This window comes from Agelaius phoeniceus, chromosome 3 (genome assembly GCF_051311805.1).
Source record: "Agelaius phoeniceus isolate bAgePho1 chromosome 3, bAgePho1.hap1, whole genome shotgun sequence".
Lineage (NCBI taxonomy): Eukaryota > Metazoa > Chordata > Aves > Passeriformes > Icteridae > Agelaius > Agelaius phoeniceus.
The window spans coordinates 108815529-108824416 of record NC_135267.1 but is presented as its reverse complement, the minus strand read 5'-3'; positions in this window follow the sequence as shown (position 1 = coordinate 108824416).

Below are 8888 nucleotides of genomic sequence, written 5' to 3'. Positions count from 1 at the left end.
CTCCCCTCAACTCATCAATGCTGCTATCTTGCAGCAGGGGTTTTATTCTTGTGCATGGTTTTCAGACCTGATCTCCTTTCACATGCACCGTCAGCAGTTTAAAACTCACTCAGGAGAATTCTTTATGAACTTGTGACTTGGCACGTGAAGTTTGGGCTGGCAGTGTGTTGATGCTTTAAAAGGAAGTGGGATTTTTCATCCTACCAAAGCATATAGGATTTCACTTTGTTTCAAGAGAGTGTTTCTTTTTTTTTTTTTGGCTATATAATTTAGGCAATTTCAGTTTTTTAGATACAGCTCTATGTTTAATAAATATAAGCTGTATGTTTTTCATATCACCAAACAAAATAAATACAACGAACAATATATATTTTTTGCTAAGTATATACATAGCTTAACAGTTAATAAGTCTGTTTTAGTAAGTTGGGTAATTCTGCTCCCTTCCAGGTTCTGACTCATGTCCTTCTCCAGTGTATCTGGTGTCATTTTTCTGAGCATGCATCACTTTGCATTAATTTGAATAACACAGTTCTCATGCACTTTCACAAAACCCCCATTACAGACTCTCCAGTGGATGAACTTTGCAGTTATTTTGGGATACTGTGAAGCCAGAAAACTTGCTAATATTTTCTGAAAGGGATAAAATAAAGTTATGTAGAATCTGTTGGCATATTACGTGTCATGTATAGCCTTGAAATAGCCTTAAATCTTAAAATCTAGAAATAGCCATCGTTTTTATTTAATCATGTTAGAATTATGAGCATAGTTGGATTGATTTTTTTTTAACTTCTCAATGACTCACAAGAAGGTGTTAGGGGAAATGAATTTTTTCACTCCTTTCATGCAAAAATCCACATAATATTTTGATTTATGTTTGGGGGAATGAAATTTGGATCTCCCCATACTCTGGACTACATATTGTGCTCCCAATTGATTGGAGTGTGGTGTGTTCAAATTTTACTGAAATTGTGTGGAATATTTTGGTTGGGCTTTGTATGGAAGCAAGCAACACCAAGAACTGTGATGAAGAGGAAGGAGCCTGGCTCAAACACGAGTCAAGTTGTATCTATGAGATCTGAGGAAGGAGGAGAAATTAAAGAAAGGGTGGAAAGAGAGAGAGTGAGAAGCAGGAGCTAACAAGCAGACATCTGGGAAGATGGGAGTGGTGGAAAAAATTTAGCAGCGGGAGTTGGAGGTGAAGGAAAGTGTGTAAGTAGGTCAGAACTGTCATGTTGATTAGGAATATTGGAGCAAAGAGGAGTAACGTGCTCAGAAACTGATGGTAAGAGCAGAAGTTGGGTGGGAGGAGAACAGATTTGTTTTATTAAGTCAGTGCAATCAATAGAAAAATAGAAAAGCCTTTCCCACACGATGTGTTTCCTTCTCGGGGGCAGCAGCAGTTTGCTCACTTCATGGATATTAGGAATTTTTTTTAGAGAGATGGTAAATTTGAAAGAAGTCTGGTCTATTCACACAGCTGTGCTTTCATTCAGGCTGTTGGACACTAAGGCAGAGTAAAGTCTTTCTTGCTTAAAGGTCTTCTTGTGAAAGGCATTAAAAATGGAAAAAAAGTAATATTTAAATTTCCCTTGAGGGTGTTGTTAATAAACACAGCAGTGTAAATTTGAACACATTAATCTTTCACAGCTGAAACTTTTAATCCTTTAATAGGTAAATGAGTAAATATTGTGGTATGGAGTCAGCTTCAGATATGAATGTAATCCCAGTTTAATTAAATCAATATAAATATTTAACTGGATTCTTTGCAGTTTAATCAGTTTTGGACCCCGTAGTGCTACATGTTGCATAAAAATCTGGTTGAGAAACTGACTCTAAAATCTACATCTACCCCTTTATTTACTTGTAATACTGTATATTAGGTATCTAAAAGTAATAATATGTTGATGTTGAGAGGCAGAAGAATATGATGCTCCATGGGAGATGAGAGGTAGAAGCAAAAGGAAAACAAGTAGAAGACAGGAAGTGTAGGGACCAGACCAATCTTGAGTGGTTTATGTAGGCCAGGCATGTTGCACAGTCAAGCTTTCATCAAATATGTTTTTCTGTTTCAAATGTCAAGAAAAAATTTAAAATGTTTTCATATCCACAGGGAAAATGGCATTTGTAGACACATACTGTATTAATTCTGTACTACTACTAATAAATTCCAAATCAGGTAAACCAATGTACTTGGGGAATAAAGAAGACAAGGGTTCAGACAAATACCCCTTCTATTTCCTTGCAGTCAAAATACCTCCCCCAGGGAGGCTACAGAATCAGCTCCTGATGGTTACACACCTCCCTCACACAGCTGTACTCAGAACTAACTTTGGTCAACAAGCTTAGATAAAAAAATGAGAGGCTTTCATTAGATAACATGACTTTTGCTAATTCTCTGTATTATTCTCTTGTAGGGTGTTTGCCATCCCTAGGGCACAGAATTCGTTATCACCATGAGGAAGGGCTCAGTTTTGATGTAAGTTCCAAGGAATTCCTTTAATTTCAGTATACTAGCACATATTTACACTATGATAAAGATAATTCAGAGAAGACATCAGTAATGTCTCTGTGTCTCAGAGATATCAGTTCAGTTTGGTGAAATGCCATAGACACAACAAACTGCACAAGTACTTTTGATGTCCCCAGGTCTGCCAGGGTTATCTCAAGCAGAATTTGATATTCTGAGGCACAGGACTATAGCTCTGTGTCAGAAAGTGCAAAGAAAATACATAAATTAACCATGAGAAGAGGTTACAAAGGCATGGTCTGCTCAGTCCTGCAGTCACTTTACAAAAAAAGATATTGTTGAGGGCCTGATCTTGAAATAATTTTATATTTTCTGAAATCCTTCTGGTTTAATTCTCTCTTGACTCCAGAGGGGCTGCTAGCATGAGCTAAGTCTGGCTTCTTGGCAGCTGAGCAATAGGGATGAGGCAACAGTAAAATGGCAGTGTTCATTTAACCCTCCACATCCTCCAAGCATCCAGCTGGGATGAAGCTCCACACTCACTGTGTGGCTAATCAGCATCTTAAAGTTTCTGGGAAGGAATGGCATTTTGATCACAGAATTTCTGTTTCACCAGCTGAATAGATTTGTGCTTAATGAGCACGTGTTTCAGTTCCTTCCCTGTTTTTCCTCCCTGGCCAGTGCCCTTATGGGGCTGGGTGAGTGGCTGCAGGCAGATAAAGCTTTCCCAAATCACTGTAATTATCCTAAACAGATGTTTTGTTACACAGGGTCTTCTGTCAGGATCTGTGCTCAGATCAATTGATAGGGATCCAGAGTGAGTGTAGTGAATATAATTTGATTATTGAGAAGAATGGCAGCTGTGTGTGATGCATACAAAACACTAATTTGTTGAAGGATGCTGGGGTCTAATGGAAGAGGAAGTTTCTCCTCTTTTGAAGACACAGTGCAGACTTGCTTTAGCTGGCTGGTTGTTCAATTACCTGTGAGGGAAAAAACCCCCCACAGAATTTAAATTACATAGAAAAGACTTTTGAGTGAGGAAATTAGAATTTTCTTCCAGCAAGTAACTTGAGAAGTTGGAAGAGCTTTAGTTAAATAATTCCTTATTGATCTGGAATAAATTGAAGACATCTCTTTAAAGTGAGTGATGCCTGTGATATTAATGACACTTTCTATTTTTAGAGAATCATCCTTTGAAACTGTATTTAAATGATCTGCTTAAGGCCTGAATAGGTTGCATTAAAATTGATGCAAATTTCTGAAGTATTTTCTGAGTGCTGCTGGCTCTGTACAATTATTAGTTTACTGAGTAACATGATAATGTACTTTGTGCAGTGGGTGCATGTGCGACTGTCACAACTTAGATAATGGGGTTAGTTTACAGAGAAGGATACAAGTTAAGCAAGAAATAATTTTTAACTAACTTTAAAGTTACAGAGTCTGAACTTTGGTTGTCTGATGTAGTTGCTTATATGCATGACCAGCTCCTACATACAGTGACCAATGATGTTTATATTTACTTTGTGTAGTAGTAAGTGCTATCTCAAAGCAAGGCACCATCTCTCATGGCTCTGAGTGAGGTAAATGTAACTCAGCTGTTCCTCATGTTGGGAAAATCTAGATTTTGTTTCAGCTGTGGTGTAGGGATGTGACAGAATACAGCTATTTGTTTAGATTTTAAATGGATTTAATCTGAGTGTGAATAAGGAAGCACATGTCCCAACCAAAATGGACTTGGTGTGAGCACAAAGCACACACCATTCAAGGAGGGCCCTGATGATGATGATGTTGATATTCTGCATTAAGCATGCCCTGATGTGATAAACTCCCTCAAGAGGCTCATTTCAGCTTCCAGACACAAGTTTAGAGAGGTGGCTTATCTCCAAGGGGAAGGTATGTCTGCTGTACAGCTCCTCAATGTCCAAGAAAACTACTCTTAGAGAACAGGCTGACAGAAGTGGTGGCAAGCCAGTGTGTTTTAATTTAAAGTTTACACTTGTTAAATGCTTCTTGATGTGCTGCTTTGAATGTAGCATGGACCAAAAAGCTTTTTCTTTGGAAGCAGCCACTGGAATAACATGGGATGTCCTAGCTGATGTTAGCAAATTTCTGAAAAGATTTCATAAATGTTACCTGCAGACTTTGGAACTTGGTCTAGCACTGGAACAGGCTGCCCAGAAAAGTGATGGAATCATTGCCCCAGAAGTGTTCAAAAATACATAGTTATGGCACTATAGTAGTGAAGGACCTGGCAATGTTGGGTTAATGGTTGGACTTAATGAGTTAAGAGGTCTTTCCCAACCTTAATGATTCTATGGCTCTATGAGCTAGAGAACTTTATTTTCCAGCTGGGAGATGGTGATTTCTCTGTGTTTTCCCCCGAACTGTTTCTGCTCTAAGGTCTGTTATCTGATGTTTTGAAAACAAATTCAATTGTGGCAATGCAGCATTAAATAGTGGAAACGAATCTAACAACAAGAGGGCAGCTGGTGGATTAGCAGAACTGTATGTAGGTGCTGAAAGTGTTAAACCATCTGTTTTCTCTCCTTTAGCTGCATTTTCTCTTTGTGAGGAAGTTTGACAACACGGACTAATCGAGGCCTTTGTGTTGAATCACTGCCTGGAAAAGCCTTATCTTGAGCTGAAGAGGAGCTGTCTAAATTAGGTGCCAGAATTTCAACATTGCTGGAAAGAATCCAAACTTATGAAGCTGCTGTGCCACAGCCCGATGAGTTTAGGTGAGCAATTCTCTTGGCATGTCCCCCTTTTTTTTTTTTTTTTTCTTTTCCTTTTCTCCACAGGCAATCTTAATTCCAAAGCTTTTCCTTCCTTCTGGGCTCTTAAATCATATCCTTGGGGAATTAAGAGCTCACAAGTCTGACTTGGTGGAGTTTTAACAGTAGGTGGCAGTGGACAGCAAATCTAACCCAGCTGCCCTCCTGTACCTCTTCTGTTGCTGCTGCTCTCTTGATTTATGTCAAACACCCTCCGAAATTACTGCCTTAGAAGCAGTCTAAGAAACAGATTCAGCTTTTTGCTGAAGAATTGAAGGGTTTATTAAAAACAACAAAAAGGTAGAGCTTTCCCCCCCCCCCCCTCCCCTTTAAAATCTTATGAGTTCTTGCAAAAGGAATGTTACCTGATAATCCTCCAAATTTTTGTCAGGACTGTAAAAGGGGACTTGTCTGGTCTGGAAGTAGTGTTACTATTAAAATTGCTTGGATACAGCACTGAAGGAGTTATGTGGAGTTTTGGAGTTCTAAGTAGTGTGCTGAGAGCATGAAATACAGCAGTGTTTTTCCAGCCCTGTCCTACAGATCCCATTGTATGGGAAGATTAATGACAAGAAAAGATGATGTTGTTTATTTCTACTGATTATCATTACCAATAGTGTCTGTAATGTCTCTGCTACTGCAGGTTTCTGTGGTTCAGATCAAGCTGATCTCCTGTGGAAAGAATAACAATTCTGTTTAATGGTTTTGTGGGCTTTTTTTCCTTTTCTTGGATACTTTTCAAGCCATTGCAGGAGTATGAGCTTCTCTTGAAGTGATGCCTTGTAAAGACCTAGAACAAAGGCTAGATGGAGTTAAAGAATAAAGTAGGGATTTATTAAAAGGCCTCAATGGATCCACCTTGGGCAGCACAAGAGCCCAGCCAGGGCTACACCCAAGATGAACCCAAATGGTCACAAAATGGAGAACCAGTCATGAGGTGTCTCACTTTTATAAGTTCTGGTCTATTGAAATCGGGTGATCCCAATGTCTGGAAATTATTGTCATCTGACTGCAAGGCTTTGGAATGCTGAATTCTCACTTTATTAAAACTGTATTATATTACATTATACTATACTATAACTATACAAAAAGAATACTAAAGAAAACTTGTGACTGTGTCCCAACAGTCAGGACACAACTTTGAGTGATTGGCCAAGGAAACAAAACAATCCTCAGCAGAATCTAATTGACAAATCACTTCAGGTAAACAATCTTCCTATCACATTCCACACGTTGCAAAACAACAGGAGCAGCAAGCAGAGATAAAATTTGTTTTCCCTCAGTGCTTCTCCAGGAAAAAACCTGAGAGAGAATTATGTCTCTGTTCAGAAGGCATGTAAATTCCACACTGGTCCATTAGCATATTGGAGTTAATTGTCCAATTACAGCTCCAGCCAGTGAAGTCCCATCCTTCTTGTTTTTCTCTCTTCATTCCACCCTTGTTTATGCTCTTGGGCCTGCGATTTGGATTGGTTGTCCTTGGTCCCCAGCTAGAGAAGGAATTGTTTTGACTACCTACTTTGTCAAGAGAGCTTACTATTCCCTAATACAAAGCTCAGATCTACACACTAAAGCAGTACAGAATCTGAAAAATAGAAAAGCTAAAACCTGAGGCATCAGAGCTGTTGCTGTGATCACCTCTAGGGAACTGCATGTGGCCTTAGTCAAATGCAGCATGCTCTGCTTAGGCCACCAAAAGTAGTGGGAGCCAGGGAAGAGGTGCAGAGCTTCAGCTGTCCATGCCATTGGCTCCAGATCCTGTGGATCTCCTCTTCCTTTTTCTGACAGCTCTGTGTATGCAGGGCTGGGAACTGCTGCCCCTTGCCAATGCTGCTGTGCATGACTCAGTTATCTCCAACTGTCGACACTCTGGAAGTTGAACCTGTGCTCAGAAACCCTCCTATATTTCTGCCCTCTCTAGGGGAACACTCAACTCTCTGTTGATAAACCAAAAAGTCTGTCCTGGAATGAATAACCTGGTGTGAGAAATTCATGCCATGCTTCTCTAGTGAGATCATGTCTGAGTAGCTGTGAGAGGCAGGAATGAGAGGTGCTCTAGGGAGGGTGGGCAGTGCTGCTGACATGGGCATGGGTACAAGGGGTTTTACCTGCAAACCTGGCCAGCACTGTCCCCTCTGCTGGAGAGGAGCTGGGATCTTCAGTGCCAGGCCAGATGGCACTGAGAGCCCTCATTGCAGTGTATGAGTCACAGAGCCTGCACAGAACTGGAAATGAAGACCTGTGCACCCCTTGGAGCTTCATTTCCTTAGCAGGGATGGGGTTCTGCGTGGATGATGTCAAAGTTAGAGCTTGAGCCAAAAGAGACTTCTGTGGATTGGCCTGCAAAAGGCTTGTGCTAGCAAAATGTGGCTACCTTGCACATACACTCATCTGAAACACCTTTTCTACTTGATTTTTACCTAACCATTTCCAGGTTTATTTTACAGGCTTAAAATTGTTATTTTAATATTCTAATTATTAGAGTTACTTGTGTCTGTATTTAGGGAGTACATTAAAAGATCACACTCCTGATTTTATCCCTTACCAACTACATGCTTCTAAAAATTCAGCAGGAATTTGCAGAATCGTTGGCTGGAGTGTGTCCAAAGAGGGACAACAAAGCTGGTGAAGGGTCTGGAGCACCAAGGCTTCTGAGGTGGGACTGGGGGGTGTTTAGCCTGGAGAAAAGGATGATCAGAGAGACCTCAATGTGCTCTACTGAAAGGAGGTTGTAGCCAGGTGGGAGTCGGTCTTTTCTCCAAAGTAATAAGAGATAGGGCAAGAGGACACGGCCTCAAGGTGCACCAGGAGAGGTTTAGATTGGGTATTAGGAGAAATGTCTTTATTGAAATGTCTTCAACTTAAAGAGTGCACCGGGAAGTGAGGGAGTCACCCTCCCTAGCAGTGTTCAGGGGACATGGAGATGTGGCGCTTAGGGACGCGGTTTAGTGGCAGACGTGGCACTGTTGGGTTAATGATTGACCTCGATGATCTTCCAAACTCAGTGATTCTATTACTCTGCGATTCAAAGAATTTCAGTTCTCCAGTGCCACTTGCTTTGACCTGTAACATTTTTATCCTGTAATATAAATCTAAAGTCGGGGTTTTTAAAAATCCAGCAAATGAAACTTTGGCTTTATAAGTGGCTTTGTAAACCTGCTGCGCGTAGGTTGACCCATGCATGCGGGCACTGGAGAAGCGAATCGGAACGGGCGCAAATGGGGAAAGAGCTGGGATTCACAGATGCCTCTCAGCCGGCGGGATACCCGCGGCGTTTGGGATAAGGGAAGCCCTATCCCGCAGCAGTGCGGCTCTTTGCCCGGTCCGTCCGAGGCAGCAGCCCCGGGGACAGGCGCGTTTTCCGCCGGGACAACGGCGGAGCCGCTGCCCGGGACGCGGCCGTGACGTCACGGCGTTGCCGGGAGACACGGCGCTGTGTTCGTGAGACGCCCAATGGGCGCCCGAGAAGGTGACGTCATGCCGGGGGCGGTGCCTCCTCATTGGCCGGCCGTGGAGCGGGGGCGAGGAGCGCGGGGAGTGGGGGGGGATGCGGGAGCGGCCCCGGGATCGGGACAAACACGGCGCGGCTCGGCCGGGATTTTATCCCTCCTGCAGCAATATTGTATTAAACAGTGCTTGCTTAC